General features: G+C 44.9%; 1 protein-coding gene across 3 annotated transcripts in view; it reads right to left on the bottom strand.

Moving 5' to 3' along the window:
• The window catches only part of LOC126425318 (interference hedgehog), a 602,807-nt gene extending 581,746 nt beyond the window's left edge, over positions 1-21,061 (bottom strand). For all 3 annotated transcript variants that reach the window (XM_050088299.1, XM_050088300.1, XM_050088301.1), the window contains exon 1: positions 20,772-21,061. The gene's annotated coding sequence lies outside the window, so the exon portion shown is untranslated. The remainder of the gene's footprint in view (positions 1-20,771) is intronic.
• Between the last annotated feature and the right edge of the window lie 910 nt (positions 21,062-21,971).

Raw genomic sequence — 21,971 nt, 5'->3', positions numbered from 1 at the left:
AGTCCCATAGAACTTAGAACTACTTAAACATAACTAACCTAAGGACATCACACACATCCATGCCCGAGGCAGGATTCGAACCTGCGACCGTAGCGGTCACGCGGTTCCAGACTGAAGCGCCTAGAACCGCTCGGCCACCTCGGCCGGCAGTTAATATAGATCCTGGTGTGTTTACAACAAAAGCATGTTACACCATCGACGAGAGCAGGGTCAAGAAAGCTAACAGATCAGTGTCTTACCTGCAAATACAGGCCAGGCAGATTCGAAGAGGAGAGAAACCTGGAGGATGAGGAGTATCAGAATGGAGGATTTTAAAATTAACGTGGGCTTAATACATATGAGAAGAAAATCATTGAACCTCATTTTCTCTGTTTTACATTTTTTACGCTATTACAAGCCTTTTCTCAAAAAATATAAGCGCTGATGCTATGAAATTTTAAGGGAACTGTTCGCAACGTGTTGCTGTCTCCTTGGAACTAAAAAATATGAGATTCTGCTGCTACATTCTGATTTTTATTTGATTGCATGTAGAAAAAAAGTTAATTTTGGATGTGCAAAATTAAAAACTCTGTTAAAGATACAGTTTGTACCATAAATTAATAACTGCAGTGGTCTTGTAACATCCTCAGGACACTACAATAAAATTTTCAGATTAATTGCATGATTAGAATTCGAGTTATGGCTTTTTATAAAAAAGACAATAACAAATTAAATATTCAAATTTCGGACAAAAATATTTCTCCTGAGTATTTCATTATATTTTTCCGTTAAAATACAGCTCTTTTGCTTTACACATGCAAAATCTTAGATTTGTGCATTAATAAATATTCTTTAAATACATGTTTACATTTTCCGTTACATCCCCCCTTAGCATGTATACACAACAGCGAAAATCGTTCTCCGAAATTCGGTTTTCATCTTTCAGAAGATGTGTCGCACTTAAACGTAGTGCGTGTGATTACGTAGCTACTGCATTCCATACAAGTTTCCACGTTCTACATTCGCTGATTTGACTCCAGGAAGAGTGAAGAAAAGTTCGCGTTGTTAAGTCATATACGACGTCTGTCTACAAAAGATCAGGTCTTCTGCTTTTTATTAAGATTTTTTTTTCTTAAAGAAAACGAGATTGTTGTTGGCAAGCGGTGTGCACTCAGCCCTCGTGAGGCTAACTGAGGAGCTTCTTGATTGAGGAGGAGGATATGCGTATCTCAAATTACTGGGCAACGTAATTTTCGAAGACAATACGGAAGAGAAGCACCTGATAGCAGGAATATTGTTGCGTGGTACATGAAGGTTAAGCAGACCGCCAGTGTGTTAGATCCTCTGCGAACAGGGCCGCCCTCGGTCAGTGAAGAATGTATTGGAGCTGTGCAACAGGCGTTCTTACAAAGTCCTTCCGAATCTACTCGACGCGAATCTCGTGAACTAAGGATTCCTAAGACAGTGTGAAAAATCTAAGAAACAGATTGCACCTGCATGCATATAATGTTGGGTTAAGACACGCAATACAACCGGGTTAAGGAACTTGTCGAGCAGAATTTGCAACTGAGATATTGGCACAGCAATGAGTTTCTTCAAAGAATTTGTTTTTCAGACGAGGCTACATTCCACATATCAGGTAAAGTGAACAAGCACAATGTGGGGATATGGGCTCGGAAAGTCCACACGATGCCTTAGATCGGGTAGGAGATTCCGCTGAAATGAATATGTGGTGCGGTTTAATACAGAACACAGTGACAGGTCCTTCCTTTTTTGTCGAAAACTCGCTAATGGCTAATATGTCTGGCTATGGCAGAAGTAAAGCTGTGAGGACGGGGTGTTAGTCGTGCTTGGGTACATTAGTTGGGGCCGGACGGTAGCTCAGCGTGTTCGGTCAAAGAGCTGGTCGTCCTATGTAATTAAAAAAAAAAAAAATTGTGGAAGTATTAACAAACGAACTTTAACAAAGGTCATATGACGTCCGCAACGACCAAACCCAACGATTAAAAAAAATAGTTGGTAGAGCACTTGCCTGCGAAAGGCAAAGGTCCCGAGTTCGAGTCTCGGTCCGGCACACAGTTTTAATCTGCCAGGAAGTTTCATATCAGCGCACACTCCGCTGCAGAGTGAAAATCTCATTATGGAAGAACAGTTTGCGGAACCGCAACCGAGACACTTGCAGCCTGATGTAATTTTCAACAAGACGGTGTACCACCGCATAGAAGTTTGCATTTCAGGAATTTTCTTAATGAAACATTTCCCGGCAGGTGGATTGGGCGTTATGGTACCAGTGCTCGGACTGCAAGATCAGCAGACGTAACGCGTTTAGAGTTCTTTTTTGGTGCTACGTGTAGGACAAGGTTTACGCTACCCAAGTTCCCGATCTGGATATATTAAGAAGAAGGATAAAAGACACTGTTTCTAGTGTTACACAATGAATGTTGTCTAGCGTATAGCGTGAAATCGAATATCAAATAGACATTCTTCGAGAAACAAACGACGCACTTGTTGAAGTTTATTGACATCGTAACAAAAACTTGGCGATTTATTCATTCCTTTGTCGCAAACCACATATTTGTAGGTTCCATCGCTGTTGGAAAATAAATACTGATAACCAGCGGACTCTTGCGAAGCTTTCGCAGTTTTGTAATTGTAAATAACGACAGTATTTGGAATATGTGCAATCATTGGGATAACGCTACTTGTAGGAATGGAGAGAAAACTTCTATAAAAATGAACCGAACGACGTGAAACAATAGTAATAAATGTATGGTACATCCTTGTACACACAATTCCATGCATATAATTTTGAATAAAATCCTTTGCAGAGCATTACAATTCCTCGGTATAAACGATATTTAACGTAAGAATGTAATCCTCGTGTACTTTTTGTTTTTCCGTTTCGTTAAGGGATACAACAATATTAGTTGATATAGTTACCTTTGAAAAGGCTACATACAGTGTTGTCCATGAGAAACGACGGGATTAAGTAAATACAATCCTGCTCCTTGAAGCACATGTCCCAGAGACTTACTTATAGCGATTGCAAATGCAGTTTTAATAGGCAGCTGTCTTCTTGTCAACTGATAAGGCCTACTTGGATCAGATGGTGTTAAGTTTATCCGTAGTATTACAACAGTTCTCCCGGTGTCAATATTCGACTGTCATCAATTGCTTGTAATTTCTACCTTCCGATCACAATATTTTACCTGTTGTTGAACAAAAGTTTAACGAGGAATACACACATAAAATAGAAAGAAGTAAATAAATATGAATTGTATAGCTTAGAAGATAGTGTTCGCTTGTTATCTCCCACATCACTGTAAAGCTACAATAACCTCTAACTTTATTTTGAGATTTTAATTGCACTTCGTACATTATGTAAGCATGTTAAGCTGTAAGTGCAATAGGTAAATCACAGTTCAAGGCTACATTGCTAAATATGTCTCTCTTTTCGGGTAGTTTTCGTTTAGAAAATCAACTTGTATGAGCGGCAGAGATAATAGACTACCTCAGTGGTCTCGAGTGTTATGTATGGCTATGCTGAACACAAATTATCAAGTTAATAAGTACTTCAAAACAAATAAAACGGTATTTGTAATAAGACAATATGAAAAGGGAGTCCCTTATTCGTGATTAATAAGTTAACTTCGTAAAATGTAGGTATCAAGCTGGACATCCGTGATGTCATTTTGCCTATGATTGTTAAAAGTGTCTTTTAGCCTAAAATTTTCCACAAATACTAAGTTTTAGTGCAGAATCGGTATGCGATGTCAGAAGACGGTTAAAAAAATCTTTCTGACGATACCTCATTAATCCCTGTACGATTAGTATGTGTTGAAAAAAAGGGATATTGACTTGAGAAATAATATTATGATAACCGCACACAGACTTTACGCCCATCCTGTGCATTCCGCAACGTATCTCTCTCGTAGGAATCGTGAGAAAAGGTGAAACAGCACGCACGGATACATCTGAACAATTGAAAATCGTTGGCAAGAATTGAAAGGAGGTTACTTAGAGAAATAAAGACTTTTTGCCAAAATTGTGTTTTCTTTGTTAGATCGGTTACTTCTGGGCCAGCCCTCATAATTGGCATATATTTTAAAAACACTTTAGTTCAAGATTTCCAACATTTCTGTGACACTATGCCGTTGGTCATACAAATCTGTTACAATTTGCGCTGCCCTTCTTCGTACGCGCTAGCTTCTGCAGGACTTCAGAATGGGTTACAAATGCGGAAGCTAAATCGATCAAATCAGATGATTTGACTAATTCACGCTCCCTGGAGGCGTAAATTGATTTGTATTTGAGTTGGTGAAGGGGCAACGAGGGGAAAAACGTGAAATCCTTCACATAAGTCAAATGACAGGGTTGCCGAGAACGTTGCGATTGCATTCAATGCAGGTAGCAGACCCCTGTGTTCTGACGTGAAGCGACGTGTCAGTTTTATGCGGTAATTCGAAAATAAAACTCAGTTGACGCGCACGATAGAGTTTAAAATAAATCACTCGCGATTTTCTGTTTCAATCACGCATTACCAATTAAATCAGCGAAAAGCACTTCTGTGTCACAGTGTCATCTCTCGTATTATTTCAGAGCAACTCCTCACACTTGCGGAGCGTTATCTAAACTCTCTCGCTTCCATTTAGCCGAGGCTGGACATATTTCACGCTTTGGATCTGCAATTATGACGTTTCTGAAAATATCCTCAATGAAAACTAAAACCATTCCCGCGAACAGATCCTACGAAACCCAGCTCGTTCTCTTCGCCGGTGAAATCCCCGTTGGTTGAAGGAGTATTCCTTGGCCTAAGGAATACATTTGACACAGTTCTGCACCGCCATTTAGTGAAAAAGAACGCGATATTATCTAGTGTCGGATCAGATTTGTGGACTGGACTCAGAATTCCCTTGCAGACAGAGATCAACAGGTCGCTCTTAACTGAAAAAAAGGGACAGATGTACAGATAATTTCAGGAGTACTCCAACGAAGTGTAACAGCACCGCTGCTGTTTACAATATACGGGGTGAGGCAGCTAAGACAGACCACCACAAATATACCCAGAATAAATAAATATATCGAGGTGTAGTTTCCGACAAGTTATAGCGAACGATTTGGCGAATTTCCTGAAGTTCGCAAGTAATTTTTCTCGTTTATAATCACCAAATTACGACACCTGCTTTTTGTTTTTCTTTTTTTTCTAATATGATTACATTTTACAATCGAGAAAGCGAGTGTCGTTTAGGGCAAATGTCGCCAAACTATTAGTGCTGCGATGCGGTTGAGTGCTGAAGAGTATCCAGATCATGCCACGCATTCGCGATCTGTCTTTGCAAAACATTATAAAAGAAAAGTTCTAGAAAACGCAAGAGTGGACAATAAAATACACCAAGGAAAAAGAATAGTAACTGATGAAGGAAATGACACTAACATTTTAACAGCAATAATACACGAAACAAATGTCAATAGGAGGCATGTCGGAGGTAGGAGAAGATCAATCAAGCGTGTGATCTGCGAATACTGCATTCCATGGCACTTAATCCTCTTCACATTTCGCTGCGTTTACAGTTTCGTGAGAAAGACTTCCAAAATTGCTTATGCTTCTCCGAATGCTATCTCCGGAAAGCGCTAAGTCACCTATGTAAAGTTTTGTTTAAGGAAGAAGTGTTGTTTACGACTTCGCCCTTCGCAATATGCACTAATCGCCAGTTGAAAACCCACGCTGCCTCAAAAAGTGGATAAAAACAACGCTCTTGGCCCATCAACGTTTGGTGCGTGTATTTCAAGACCTGCTCCATTGTTCCCATTTTATTGATGTGAATCTAAATGCTCTAAAGTATCTCGAGTTCCTAAGATATGCTGCTGCCCGCAGTTATTGGATGACATCCCACTGGTCATGAAGCAATATACGTACATCTACATACATACTCCGCAAGCGGATAGAGCGAGAGGAACCCTAATTTCTCGTATCTTATCTTCGTAGTCCCTACACGAAACGTATGTTGGTGGCAGTGGGATCGTTTTGCAATCGATGTTAAATGCCGGTTCTGTAAATTTTCTCAATAGTGTTCCTCGAAATGAACGTCATCTTCTCTCCAGGGATTTGCGTTTGAGTTCCAGATGCGTCTCCGTAACACTTGTGTGTTGTTCCAACCTACCGGTAACAAATCTAGCAGCCCACCTCTGAATTGCTTCGGATCCCAAACACTCAAGCAATACCCAAGAATAGGTCGCACGAGCGTCCCATATGCCCTTCCCTTTACAGATGAACCCCCACTTTCCTGAAATTCTCCCACTAAACCGTAGTCGAATATTCGCCTTTCCTACCGCAATCTCCAAAGGCTCGTTTATTTCATATAGCTTTGCAACGTTATGCCCAGATATTTAAACGACTTGAATGTGTCAAGCAGGGCACTAATAATGCTATATTCGAGCATTATAGGTTTGATCTCCCTACTCATTCGCATTAACTTACATTTTTCCACATTTAGGGTTAACTGCCATTCACCACACCAACTAGAAATGTTGTCCAAGTCATCTTGTATCCTTCTACACTGGCTCATCTTCGACGCTTTACCATAGAGTCGGCCGCTGTGACCGAGCGGTTCTGGGCGCTTCAGTCTGGAACCACGCGACTGCTACGATCGCAGGTTCGAATCCTGCCTCGGGCATGGCTGTGTGTGATGTCCTTAGGTTAGGTTTACGTAGTTCTAAGTTCTAGGGGACTGTTGATTTCCGATTTTAAGTCCTATGGGCTCAGAGCCATTTGAATCATTTTGAGCTTTACCATACACCGCAGCGTCACCAGTAAACAATCGCAGATTGCTGCACAATCTGTTCGCCAAATCATTTATGTATATAGAACATAATAGCGGTGCCATAACACTTCTGCGGAGCACTCTTGTAAATACCCTTGTCCCTGCAGTGTGGTACAAACACGATGGATGCCCTCTCATTCCACACATGCAGTGACAGACCCTCTGAAGGGAAATTTAGAAAGCAATCGAACGGTTGTTTAGGAAACGCAAAAGAGTCTGCACGATAGCAAAACTTAACACCTCTACACTGTTTCAAATCAGGCGAAAATTAAAACAAATGGTCTATTAGGAAACATCGACGATTCTCGAGGGAAGAAGTGCCGTATAACACGAGCTTGTGCTGCCGTTAATATCAGATGAAATCCAACGCGCAGTATTTTTTTCTTCAGAGTCTCTTTATAGCGTGACAGCCGTGTTAATAAACACACGAAACGTACCAGAGTTACGTGTTTGCTTACACTTTGTATAATAGGGAAGAAGTTTGTGGAACTTCTTCTCCCGTCGACCTCAAAGTGTCTTGCTGCGCTGTTACCTTGATACTATTTGATAAAGTCCCATATACGTTATGTCGTTGACGTTCTCTTAGAAGCTTCCTTCAAATGTCACAGTAAAAAGTATATATAGTTCAGTCAGAAGAAAAAACAAAGTCGGTGTCGTAGTATGGCGACTACAAACTATTAAAACTACTTGCGAACGACAGGAAATTCGCCGTATCGTCCACTATAATTTGGCGAAAGCCTCCGCTCGACTTTATTTAATCTGGATATATTTAGCTCCCTCACTCGTATATGAAGGGCTTATTTCAATAGTGATACAAGTCCATTTTTGCTCATTCTGAGATACAGAGTCCTAAAGTTAAAAGAGCGATGCAATATCTGCAGTTGAGATTCCAGAAATATTCAAGTATATATACTGGAATATTTCTGGTATCTCAACTGCATCTAACTTTAGAACTCTGTATCTCAGAATGAGCAAAAATGGACTTGTACCACTATTGAAATAAGCCCTTCATATAATTGATGTAGTTGAAAGCATCGCAAGCCCTTTAAGACTGTTCGCAGATTACGCAGTTATCTATAAGAATGTAGCAACGCCAGAAGACGGTATCGATTTGCAGGATGACCTGCAGTGGGTCGATAACTAGTGCAGGCTCTGGCAGTTGACACTGGGAGTAAATAAATGTAACGCACTGGCATATACGGAAGGAAAAAATCAACTACTGCAGAACTATACTATTGACGACAAATTTCTGAAAATAGTTGCCACCGTAAAATAACTAGGAATATCGTCGCAGCGCTACCTCAAGTGTAATGACCACATAAAAGAAACAATAGGAAACGTGTATGCCAGGCTGAAATCCAGTCCAAGAATTGTAAGGAAATATATAATTCATGCAGAAAAGAAGTGGCTTACAAAGCACTTCTTCGATCGATTCTTGAGTATTGTTCATCAATTTGGGACACCTTCCTGGTAGGATTGATGGAAGAGATAGCGAATATCCAAAGAAGAGCGGCGCGTTTCGTCTCGGGGTCGTTTAGTTGGCGCGAGAGCGTTACAGAGATGCTCGAAATGGCTCTGAGCACCATGGGACTTAACTGCTGAGGTCATCAGTCCCCTAGAGCTTAGAACTACTTAAACCTAACTAACCTAAGGACATCACACACATACATGCCCGAGGCAGGATTCGAACCTGCGACCGTAGCGGTCACGCGGTTCCAGAGTGAAGCGCCTAGAACCGCACGGCCACAACGGCCCGTTCCACTTCAGTTCTAGTAAAAATGGTGTCGGGACAACAGAAGAGTTTTTTTTTGTGTTCTGCGTTTTGCACATTGCAGGTGACTTTCGTACTAGGTACGGTGTGGATCTTCCTACAGCACAGAGCATTAGAAGATGGCATGAACAAGTCCGAGAAACAGGTTGTTTGTTTAAAGGCAAATCGTCAGGCCGTCCCTGAGTGTCTGACACAGACGTCTAACGCATCCGCCATAGTTTCACAAGGAGTCCGCAGAAATCCATTTGCCGTGCAGCTCGACGGCTCAACATGCCCCCGATTTTCGTCTGGCATGTATTCCGTCGACGTTCACACATGAAACCATACAAAATTCAGCTACTTCAAGCTCTTCGTGAAGCTGACAAACAAGAACGTGTGGTTTTCTATAATTTCGTTGTTGGCAAGATGGAGGATGGCAGTTTTCTTCCACGCTTGATGTTTAGTGATGAAGCGCCATTCCAATTAAATGGAAAGGTGAACCGTCATAATGTGAGAATATGGGGTACGGATCAACGACATCAAGTTGTACAACATGACAGGAATTCTCCAAAATTTAATGTGTTTTTTGCAGTTTCACGGGAAAAGTTGTACGGTCCATTTTTCTTAGCTGAGAACGCTGTTACAGGAAGTACATATCTCGATATGCTTGAGAACTTGCTTTTCCCAGACTTAAGAGACTGATTTGAACGACCTCATTTACTAACGGGATGGGACTCCAACACACTGAAATCTCGGAGTGCGGGAATTTTTAAATCAAAGGATTACTGAACGATGGACTGGTAGCATTGGACCAAATAATTCAGCTTTACATTACTGGCGTTCAAGGTCACCGGACCTGACTGTATGTGATGATTTCTTGTGAGGTTTATAAAAGACTCTGTTTGTGTGTCTCCGCTACCAACAACAATGAATGAACTGAGACATCGCATAACAGCAGCTGTGGAAGCTGTAACTCAAGACATGCTCGCTTCAGCGTGGGAACAATCTGAATACTGGATTGACACATGCCGTGCATCTCAAGGGGTCGTATTGAACATCTATGAAAAGGTAGTAAAAAAAAAGTTTTAGAGTTTCCCGTTCATCACGTTCATTAGTTTCAAAAATATAGATGTGCCAAATCAGATGATTCTTTCTGATACAGCCTATTTGTTTCATCATTCGGACGTCAATTATGTGCCATTTTCGGAGCCAAGTAGCGAAATTGAATCTGAAATCAGCGTTGATTAAGACACGTAGCGCCAAATCATCAAATAAGCTACCGTCCCAAAAACATAAGGTCGCACCACTGGAACACACTGTGCAGAAGGGGCACCCCAGTTTTTTCTCAAGAGCCGAAGCCAGTGAATGTGATGTTGGACCGAAGTCTACTTTTTGGCCACTGTGTGTGACTGTCAGGCCTTGTGACAATAGAGTCTGCTGTAAGGAACACTAAATACCGGACTCGCGAGACTAGGAACGCGAAATCAGTTGGGCTTAGCGAGCTCGTTGTCTGCATGCGTTACTAGATACATTGTACGTAGGAACCCATATAAGACTGAAGGCAATAACACACAGAATAACCGACACACGAAAAGTAACAAAACAAGGAATAAAAGCTCTGCGCCTCCCGAGAACAAACCACACCGCCCCTAGCGGAAATTGCGGAACTACTTAGGCGCACGCGCGAAAATTGACACTCGGGTTGACCCTCGCACGCTAACACAACACACTCCAGATTACGACTAAGTTCGCTACAACGTTCTAATTTATCGCAGAGCTGTTTCACTGGCTTCAGGAAGCGACTACGGGCAAGCGAGTCCATTTCAGGGATGTTACGAACCACAATATTTTCCCATCTTCTGCTGCACAATGATTTTATTAGCCCATTATTTACATAACCGACGAGTCTCGTTTCGGCAGGTTGCCATTTCCAAGTCATCGTGCAAATGACAACGTACAGGTTTTTTCGTATAAAATTACGAAATATAAGTTAGATGACTTCTATTTTTGTTGATATTTACGTTTTTATGTGTTATATCTTACGTTTTCTGTAAGTCGTACCAGTTTAATTTTAAGACGTAAGTACTGCAAAATGTTCGCCGTAGTTGTTCTTCGTAGTAATTTCAAAAGCTTCTTTTAAGGTGGGTCCACAGATTATTAGGTCAGCGGGCTTGTCTTTGTTTTTAACACTAATCAGAAAAAGAAGTTAAAAGCAACTACACGTTAAACCCAATCGACGAAAGGAAAGGTAGCTAAAAACAAAGTCTTCTTCTTGGAGAAAGGTCCACAAAATACGCCGTGGAGACGACGGAGGCCCTGAACTAAAACGGCCGCTAACTCAAGACGGCAAGTAGACACTACAATGTAAGTTGTTAAAAGAAGGACATTCGGTCAAGAAACGGCAAACCATCACAGGGCATTAGATCAGTGAATGACAGCTTAAATACTTCTGTGTTTTCTGCTTCACTTTTATTTTATTAGCTCATAATTTTCATGAGTCTCTTTATATAAATAAAACCTAATGAAATCATTGTGCAACACAATGATGACGTTTCAATACGTCACTGTATTTTATTCCGCAATTAAACTTGTTACACTACGTCATTGAAAGAAAACATTATCAGGGTGGTCCATTGATAGTTGTCGGACCAAATATCTCATGAAATAAGCATCAAACGAAAAAACTACAAAGAAACAAACTCGTCTAGCTTGAAGGGGGAAACCAGATGGCGCTATGGTTGACCCGCAAGATAGCGCTGCCATAGGTCAAACGGATATCAACTGCGTTTTTTTAAATAGGAACTCCCATTTTTTTACATATTCGTGTAGTACGTAAAGAAATATGAATGTTTTAGCTGGACCACTTTTTTCACTTTGTGACTGATGGTGCAGTAATAGTCACAAACCTATAAGTACGTGGTATCACGTAATATTCCGCCAGTGCGGACGCTATTTGCTTCGTGATACATTACCCGTGTTAAAATAGACCGTTTACCAATTGCGAAAAAGGTCGATATCGTGTTGATGTACGGCTATTGTGATTAAAATGCCCAACGATGCCCAACGGGCGTGTGCTATGTATGCTGTTCGGTATCCTGAACGACATCATCCAAGAGCGTTCGCCGGATCGTTACGTTATTTAAGGAAACAGGAAGTGTTCACCCACATGAGAAACGTCAACCACAACCTGCAATAAATGATGACGCCCAAGTAGGTGTTTTAGCTGCTGTCGCGGCTAATCCTCACATCAGTAGCAGACAAATTGCGTGAGAATCAGGAATCTCAAACACGTCGCTGTTGAGAATGCTACATCAACATCGATTGCACCCGTACCATATTGCTATGCACGAGAAATTTCATGGCGACGACTTTGAACGTCGTGTACAGTTCTGCCACTGGGCACAAGAGAAATTACGGGACGATGACAGAATATTTTCACGCGTTCTATTTAGCGACGAAGCGTCATTCACCAACAGCGGTAGCGTAAACCGGCATCATGTGCACTATTGAGCAACGGAAAATCCACAATGGCTGCGACAAGTGGAACATCAGCGACCTTGGCGGGTTAATGTATGTATAGTGCGGCAATATGGGAGGAAGGATAATTGGCCCCCATTTTATCGATGACAATCTAAATGGTGCAATGTATGCTGATTTCCTACGTAATGTTCTACCGATGTTACTACAAGATGTTTCACTGCATGACAGAATGGCGATGTACCTCCAACATGATGGATGTCCGGCACATAGCTCGCGTGCGGTTGAAGCGGTATTGAATAGCATATTTCATGACAGGTGGATTGGTCGTCGAAGCACCGTACCATGGCCCGCACGTTCAGCGGATCTGACGTCCCAGGATTTCTTTCTTTGGGGAAAGTTGAAGGATATTTGCTATCGTGATCCACCGACAACGCCTGACAACATGCGTCAGATCATTGTCGATGCATGTGCGAACATTACGGAAGGCGAGCTACTCGCTGTTGAGAGAAATGTCGTTACGCGTATTGCCAAATGCATTGAGGTCGACGGATATCATTTTGAGCATTTATTGCATTAATGTGGTATTTACAGGTAGTCACGCTGTAACAGCATGCGTTCTCAGAAATGATATGTTCACAAAGGTACATGCATCAAATTGGAACAACCGAAATAAAATGTTCAAACGTACCTACGTTCTGTATTTCAATTTAAGAGACCTACCTATTACCAATTGTACGTCTATAATTGTGAGCCATATGTTTGTGACTATTACAGCGGCATCTATCACAAAGTGAAAAGAGTAGTCCAAGTAAAACATTCATATTTCTTTACGTACTACACGAGTATGAAATAAAAAATGGGGGTTGCTATTTAAAAAAAAACGCAGTTGATATCCGTTTGACCTATGGCAGCGCCATCTAGCGAGCCAACCATAGCGCCATCTGGTTTCCCCCTTCACGCTAGACGAGTTTCGTTCTTTGTAGTTTTGTCGTTTGATGCTTATTTCGTGAGATATTTGGCCCGGTCACGATCAATGGACTACCGTATGTATGGATGAAAATCCTTGGACTCGAGAAATTTCGGAATGTCGTGGAACCCAAGTCCACTACAACGCTAGTCGTGCTTTCCCAGTTGTGATCTGGCGGCTGCATTGGCCAGCGCAGATGCGACAATTTGTTCTCGTGCTCTCAAAACGAGCCCTGGACGTCGCGAGCTGGGTGAACACGGATCCTGTCGTTTTGGAAAATAGCGGCACCACTAGGGAACTGACACTGTATCGTGGGACGGGCCTGGTCGGCCAGAATGGTCACATCATCCTCGGCAGAAATGCAGTCTTGAGGAGTAACCGAGCGGCCCGTGGGAAACCACGACATCGCTGCCCAGCCCACCGAACCTAGCCATGGTCACAATATACACTCCTGGAAATTGAAAAAAGAACACATTGACACCGGTGTGTCAGACCCACCATACTTGCTCCGGACACTGCGAGAGGGCTGTACAAGCAATGATCACACGCACGGCACAGCGGACACACCAGGAACCGCGGTGTTGGCCGTCGAATGGCGCTAGCTGCGCAGCATTTGTGCACCGCCGCCGTCAGTGTCAGCCGGTTTGCCGTGGCATACGGAGCTCCATCGCAGTCTTTAACACTGGTAGCATGCCGCGACAGCGTGGACGTGAACCGTATGTGCAGTTGACGGACTTTGAGCGAGGGCGTATACTGGGCATGCGGGAGGCCGGGTGGACGTACCGCCGAATTGCTCAACACGTGGGGCGTGAGGTCTCCACAGTACATCGATGCTGTCACCAGTGGTCGGCGGAAGGTGCACGTGCCCGTCGACCTGGGACCGGACCGCAGCGACGCACGGATGCACGCCAAGACCGTAGGATCCTACGCAGTGCCGTAGGGGACCGCACCGCCACTTCCCAGCAAATTAGGGACACTGTTGCACCTGGGGTATCGGCGAGGACCATTCGCAACCGTCTCCATGAAGCTGGGCTACGGTCCCGCACACCGTTAGGCCGTCTTCCGCTCACGCCCCAGCATCGTGCAGCCCGCCTCCAGTGGTGTCGCGACAGGCGTGAATGGAGGGACGAATGGAGACGTGTCGTCTTCAGCGATGAGAGTCGCTTCTGCCTTGGTGCCAATGATGGTGGTATGCGTGTTTGGCGCCGTGCAGGTGAGCGCCACAATCAGGACTGCATACGACCGAGGCACACAGGGCCAACACCCGGCATCATGGTGTGGGGAGCGATCTCCTACACTGGCCGTACACCACTGGTGATCGTCGAGGGGACACTGAATAGTGCACGGTACATCCAAACCGTCATCGAACCCATCGTTCTACCATTCCTAGACCGGCAAGGGAACTTGCTGTTCCAACAGGACAATGCACGTCCGCATGTATCCCGTGCCACCCAACGTGCTCTAGAAGGTGTAAGTCAACTACCCTGGCCAGCAAGATCTCCGGATCTGTCCCCCATTGAGCATGTTTGGGACTGGATGAAGCGTCGTCTCACGCGGTCTGCACGTCCAGCACGAACGCTGGTCCAACTGAGGCGCCAGGTGGAAATGGCATGGCAAGCCGTTCCACACGACTACATCCAGCATCTCTACGATCGTCTCCATGGTAGAATAGCAGCCTGCATTGCTGCGAAAGGTGGATATACACTGTACTAGTGCCGACATTGTGCATGCTCTGTTGCCTGTGTCTATGTGCCTGTGGTTCTGTCAGTGTGATCATGTGATGTATCTGACCCCTGGAATGTGTCAATAAAGTTTCCCCTTCCTGGGACAATGAATTCACGGTGTTCTTATTTCAATTTCCAGGAGTGTATATATAAGTGACTTAGTAGATAGTGTCGGAAGTTCCATGCGGCTTCTCGCGGATGATGCTGTAGTATACAGAAAAGTTGCAGCATTAGAAAATTGCAGCGAAATGCAGGAAGATCTGCAGCGGATAGGCACTTGGTGCAGGGAGTGGCAACTGACCCTTAACATAGACAAATGTAACGTATTGCGAATACATAGAAAGAAGGATCCTTTATTGTATGATTATATGATATCGGAACAAACACTGGTAGCAGTTACTTCTGTAAAATATCTGGGTATATGCGTGCGGAACGATTTGAAGGCGAATGACCATATAATTTTTTATTTTTTTTTGTGGTTTTAGGGCGCACAACTACAATGGTCATTAGCGCCCAGACTAAGTTATCAATGCATTGCGAGGCACAAGATAAAACAGCAACTAAAAGGGACAACACTATAAAAGGCATATTAAAAGGCAAGGGATTAAGAGAAAACAGCATAATCAAATGTCGTTAGACAGGTTTGTCAAGTGGATAAAACGAAGAACGCGAGCAGCTGCTCCTGGGTCATCCGCTAAAATGGCATCCAGAGTACATGGCAGGCCAAGATCAACTCGCAGTGTATTAAAATTCGGACAGGACGTTAAAATGTGGCGTACCGTCAGCAATTGCCCACATGGGCAGAACGGCGCCGGTGCAGCCGTCAGCAGGTGGCGATGGCTGAACCGGCAGTGTCCAATCCGTAACCGGGCCAAAACGACCTCCTCCCGCCGAGAAGAGCGTGAAGAGGTCGTCCAAGCCGTGGGGAGAGGTTTCGAGGCCCGAAGCTTCTTTTCAGTAAGTGTAGACCAATCGGCATGCCGCAGCGATAAAATGCGCTGACGAACGACCCTGCTAAAATCAGATGAAGGCACACAACAAGAAGCTGTCTGAGGCTGGAGCTTTTGCAGCATCTGCAGCTTCGTTCCCAGGGATACCGACATGAATTTTGGTAAGGCGGGTGCCAGGTTGAGATTCATTGGGAGAGTCCTTAGAAAATGTAGTCCATCAACAAAGGAGGTGGCTTACAAAACACTCGTTCGACCTATACTTGAGTATTGCTCATCAGTGTGGGATCCGTACCAGATCGGGTTGACGGAGGAGACAGAGAAGATCCAAAGAAGAGCGGCGCGTTTCGTCACAGGGTTATTTGGTAAGCGTGATAGCGTTACGGAGATGTTTAGCAAACTCAAGTGGCAGACTCTGCAAGAGAGGCGCTCTGCATCGCGGTGTAGCGTGCTGTCCAGGTTTCGAGAGGGTGCGTTTCTGGATGAGGTATCGAATATATTGCTTCCCCCTACTTATACCTCCAGAGGAGATCACGAATGTAAAATTAGAAAGATTCGAGCGCGCACGGAGGCTTTCCGGCAGTCGTTCTTCCCGCGAACCGTGCGCGACTGGAACAGGAATGGGAGGAAATGACAGTGGCACGTAAAGTGCCCTCCGCCACACACCTTTGGGTGGCTTGCGAAGTATAAACGTAGATGTAGATGTCGAGGCTAAACTCGGTTAGATGGAAACAGTGCGAGACAAGGCTCGTCCGATCAAAAGGCTTTCCTCCATTGGTCCAAAGTCCAGGTTTTATGGATTCGGCACAGCGGTTTCCTTTTCCTGGCATTTACATCACCGTTCCGCGGTTTTGGAACTCCAGCTGGCCCTGCAGTTTTCTGCCTCTTGATCTCCCTTCGCGTTGTTTTGGCGCCGCGTACTTTCAGTTCTGTAGCTGTCGTCAGTTGGTTTTCGTCGCAGTCCTCTCCAATGACCGTTCGTCACTATCACTCAATACACACTTTCGTCCGCGTTGTGACTCAGCGGATGATGATTTTTTTTCCACTTTCCCTGTACGCGGTAGCCTATAAATCTTCGATACTATGCCTCTTGAAACACCAAACATTTTGGCTGCCTTGGCTGCGGAAGCAGCCACCATACGAACACGTACAACCTACCACCGTTCGAATGTACTCAGCTCCGGCATAATGCACTGACGACACAAAACACTGTTCTTACAATTTGTAACATACAGAGGGGTCCAAAAAATGTATCCACTGTTTAAAAGTCCATAACTTGCAAACTAATTGACAGAGTTGTCTCATTTTTGTTGAAAGTGTAGCTTAAAGTCCAACTTAAAGATATCACTGTAGGTGTTCGAAATGGTCACCATTAACATCCACACACAAACGATGCCGCCGAACTGCAGCACGAACTACAGACTGCAGCGTGTTCAGTTGGATATTTGCACATGAATGTACGATGGATTCTCGAAGTTCATCCAATGTGCGTGGCTTTTGTCGATAAACGACGTCCTTTAGTGTTCCTCACACGTAAAAGTCCAGAGGAGTTTGGTCGGGGAACGTGGTGGATACTCCACAGCACCTCTACAGCATATCCATCTTCCTGGTAGATTTTCGTCGAGATACGCCCTAAGTCGATTTTGGTACTGGACTGGGGCACCATCTTGTTGAAAGTAAACTCTTTCGTCTCCGTACAAGTCTCGGATGGCAGGTAAAATGGATGTCTGAAGCTTCTGAAGGTACACCTCACCGGTAACTGTGCCGTCAAAGAATGGCCCAATCAAGCCTCGGTAAGACAACCCACACCACACATTTACTCCTGGCAAATTCACGGCTTTGTCTACATGGACGTTCGGAATTTCGGCGGCCCAGTAGAGGCAATTGTGGCGATTTACTGTACTATTGAGTTTGAACTGTGCCTCATCAGACCACACAATCATCTCGGCAAACTCTTCATCGTTGCGCACCATGTTAGTAAACCACTCGCAGAACTCCATTCTACGACCTGGGTCGTCCTCGTTCATTGCGTGTAGCACTTGTTGGATGTATGACTTCCACTTTGTTGTCTTCAAAATTCGCCGAACACTTGAGCGACTCACTCCAGTTTCACGGGCACACTGTCTCACAGACTTCTGTGATGAGCGAGTGAATTGTTGGAACACACGACGGGAGTTAGCTGGACTTAATGTTGTTACAGGCCGTTTAGATCGTCGTTTGTGTACGTCTTTTACACAGCCTTCGGCTTCAAATTTGTCTCGAATGCGACGAATCGTTAAACGTGTCGGTGGCTCTGTTTGATACTCATTTCGCCATTGCCGTTGAACCTCACTAATGTTTTCGTACTTAAAATACCACTTCAAAACTGACTTCCTTTCATCGAATGTAAGCCTTGCGCCAGCCATGTTTACTCGAGTAACTAGGTGCAACTAAGAACAAAACACTGACTATCTGGCGACTGTCATCTGACAAAACAAAACAACGCAATACAACGCTTGTGTGGCGATGGCCGGAACTACAAACTAATACACTACCAATGATGAGACAACTCCGTCTATTAGATTGCCAGTTATGGGCTTTTAAACAGTGGATACATTTTTTTGGACTCCTCTGTATTACGAACACTGTACAGGTGGCCCCCGTATTTGAATACAGCTGCAGGCTTGGATAGCAGCTGCAGTAATGTTCAAGCATGCGATATGTTAATTGCTGCTGGGGGAGGCCGAGGGCTGACTGCAGTATAAATTGTTGGAGACGCTACCGTTGCCATGGCTGAGACTGCTTCATGCAATGTGCAATTTTCAAGCAGAACACTCGCTGTATCACGACAGCTGGACATCCCGTGGTACACTGTTCGAAAAGTGCTGCGAGCAATTGTGAAATGGTATCTCCAGTGCCGTTACAGGCTGTCGTCGATGCAGATGGTCGTAACACTCAGCAAAGCTTGTAACCTGGAACGCAGATATGGTGCGCAGTTAACAAATGTTATCTTCTAATGAGAAAATTTAAAAATGTGTTTATTTCAATGGGCAACGGCCTTGGCGCAGTGGATACACCGGTTCCCGTGAGATCATCGAAGTTAAGCGCTGTTGGGCGTGGTCGGCACTTGGATGGGTGACCATTCAGGCCGCCACGCGTTGTTGCCATTTTTCGGGGTGCACTCAGCCTCGTGATGCAAGCTGATAAGCTACTCGACCGAATAGTAGCGGCTTCGGTCAAGAATACCATCATAACGACCGGGAGGGCGGTATGCTGACCACAATCGCCCCTCCAATCCGCATCCTCCCCTGAGGATGACACGGCGGTCGGATGATCCCGATGTAGACGGAGTGGTTTATTTCAATGGCTTATTCGCTATTTCTCCACCGCATGTCCTTATAAATGTTTCCACAGAGTTCCACAGTCCTACGAGCATTTGTTTTCGTGTGGACTGTCTGAAGTAACTAAAGTTTAATTTTAAGCAGCCCGTAACCTGCAGGCGTGCCTAGCATCTGTATTTATGTCACTCATGCATTTGCCGGTGTGCTTCCATATTTTCTCTTAACTCCTATTATCGCTTTCCAGTCAGCGAAATGTTATTGTGAGCCCTATAGCTGCAGTAATTGCAATGCTCGTGCAAGTACCTTGCGTAGAGATACTAGTTTTCAGTTTTCCCTAGCGGAAAATCAAAATTTTGCCGTGACCTCCTCCTGAAATTAGCTAACAGATGATTCAAATGGCTCTGAGCACTATGGGACTTAACTACTGTGGTCATCAGTCCCCTAGAACTTAGAATTACGTAAACCTAACTAACCTAAGGACATCACACACATCCATGCCCGAGGCAGGATTCGAACCTGCGACCGTAGCACCTAGAACCGCTCGGCCACTCTGGCCGGCTAGCTAACAGAATATCGTCGCCACTTTGTATTTCTCGTACAGTACGTTCTGTCTGCTAGTTTTAGCTGTCTCCACTAGCTCGCAAGCTAGGAAGCAAGAAGAAAGAGGCATCGAGCTGATGTACAGGGTGATCAAAAAGTCGGTATAAATTTGGAAACTTAATAAACCACGGAATAATGTAGATGGAGAGGTAAAAATTGACACACATGCTTGGAATGACATGGGGTTTTATTAGAACCAAAAGAAAAACAAAGTTCACAAAATGTCCGACAGATGGCGCGTGAAAGATCTCTTACGCGCGTCGTTTGGTGATGATCGTGTGCTCAGCCGCCACTTTCGTCATGCTTGGCCTCCCAGGTCCCCAGACCTCAGTCCGTGCAATTATTGGCTTTGGGGTTACCTGAAGTCGCAAGTGCATCGTGATCGACCGACATCTCTAGGGATGCTGAAAGACAACATCCGACGCCAATGCCTCACCATAACTCTGGACATGCTTTACACTGCTGTTCACATTATTCCTCGGCTACAGCTGTTGTTGAGGAATGATGGTGGAAATATTGAGCATTTCCTGTAAAGAACATCATCTTTGCTTTGTCTTACTTCTTATTATTGCTATTCTGATCGGATGAAGCGCCATCTGTCGGACATTTTTTGAACTTTTGTTTTTGTTTTGCTTCTAATAAAACCCCATGTCATTCTAAGCATGTGTGACAATTTGTACCTCCCTATCTACATATGCCGTGATTTATTCAGTTTTTATACTGACTCTTTGATCACCCGGTACTTCAACGAATCAGAAAGGGAGGTACGTTGCATTATGCAGCAGGTGGATTTTTAAAAGCCGAAGTATTTTCGCAAAGAAAGTAGCGTGGTTGAATGAGTGCTAAAGACAGACTAGGGCAAGTGCCGTGTGACAGCCATGGCGGGGGGAGCGGACACCTGTTGTTTCACTCGCCAGGCGGCGGCTCCAGGTCTGTTTTGAAGACGGAAGCGAGCGCCCTGCCCGAGTGTTTTTGTGGCGGCACCGCTCCGGCCTGTGTCCGGCCGGCTGGAAGTTATTCCAAGGTCTACCGGCACGGCTGTAGGATGAGGGGGAAGAGGGGGCGGACGGGGGGGGGGGGGGGGGGAAGAAAAAGAATTCCTAGCCGGGGGCGCCGGCCGCCTCTTCTTCCTTGCCGCCGCCGCAAAGAGACCAGCACGAGCTCCGCAGATAGATGCTCTTACCTTGCGCGTCGCGCCGTCTTGGAAGCCTCTTGCCTCTCCCCGGCTTCGTCCTTCCTTTTTCCTCTCTGCTTCTCCCTTCACGCAGCCAGACTCATAGCCCCTGCCGCCGCTACAGCAGAGACAAACCGCACACACTCAGAAACAGCCGTCAAAATTTTGCTACCCACGCACACGCGGTGAATACGACACGCGATCGAGCTGAAGCGATCCGCTTCCAGCCGCAGCAACTGTCAGACGAAACAAGAAGTCGCGACGGCACGCCAGAACGCACTGCGGAATCACGCGCGTTCACTCTCAACTCGCGGGCACCGGGCCGCGGCTCCGCGTGTGAATGGCGCGGTGGTGGGGGGTCGTCGCGCCTGATTGGGCAGCCACGGTCGGCATGGTGGGGGGAGAGCACGTTGCTTTTATGGCCGGGCTGCTACAGGCCCGCCATCTGCCGGCCGACGCGCGAACTGCTGGCGCCGGGCGGTGAGGCCTTTGTCGTTCAGCCTCTGAGGAGCTGGAACATCGCTGGCATGCTTCTCCATTTACGTCCATCCACTCTCTGCAACTGTTACGACTCTAAGATAACCTCTCCGATGCACTAAACTGTTAACAGTACTCAGTATTAGAATCGGAATTTAAAAGTGCTTTGGACGACTTAAGACCAATAAGGCAGAAGGGAGAGAATTTCTAAAATCATTGGCAGAAAATCATAAGAAATTTTGGTCTTATGTCAAAGCACTAGGTGGATCAAAACAAAATGTCCAGACACTCTGTGACTAAAATGGTACTGAAGCAGGGGATGACAGACTAAAGGTCGAAATACTAAATGTCTTTTTCGAAAGCTGTTTCACAGAGGAAGACCGCACTGTAGTTCCTTCTCTATATTGTCGCACAGATGACAAAATGGTAGATACCGAAATAGATGACAGAGGAATAGAAAAACAATTAAAATCGGTCAAAAGAGGAAAGGCCGCTGGAGCTTATGGGATACTAGTTCGATTTTACACAGAGTACGCGAAGGAACTCGCCCCCCTTCCTGCAGCGGTGTACCGTAGGTCTCTAGAAGAGCGTAGCGTTCGAAAGGATTAGAAAAGAGCGCAAGGACGTCGAACAGATGTGCAGAACTATAAACCTATATCTCTAACGTCGATCAGTTGTAGAACTTTTGAACACGTATTATGTTCGAGTATAATGACTTCTCTGGAGACTAGA

This window comes from Schistocerca serialis, chromosome 10 (genome assembly GCF_023864345.2).
Source record: "Schistocerca serialis cubense isolate TAMUIC-IGC-003099 chromosome 10, iqSchSeri2.2, whole genome shotgun sequence".
NCBI classification, from domain to species: Eukaryota; Metazoa; Arthropoda; class Insecta; order Orthoptera; family Acrididae; genus Schistocerca; species Schistocerca serialis.
Note: the sequence above shows the minus strand (reverse complement) of the source record. Positions and strands in the feature narration are given on the sequence as shown.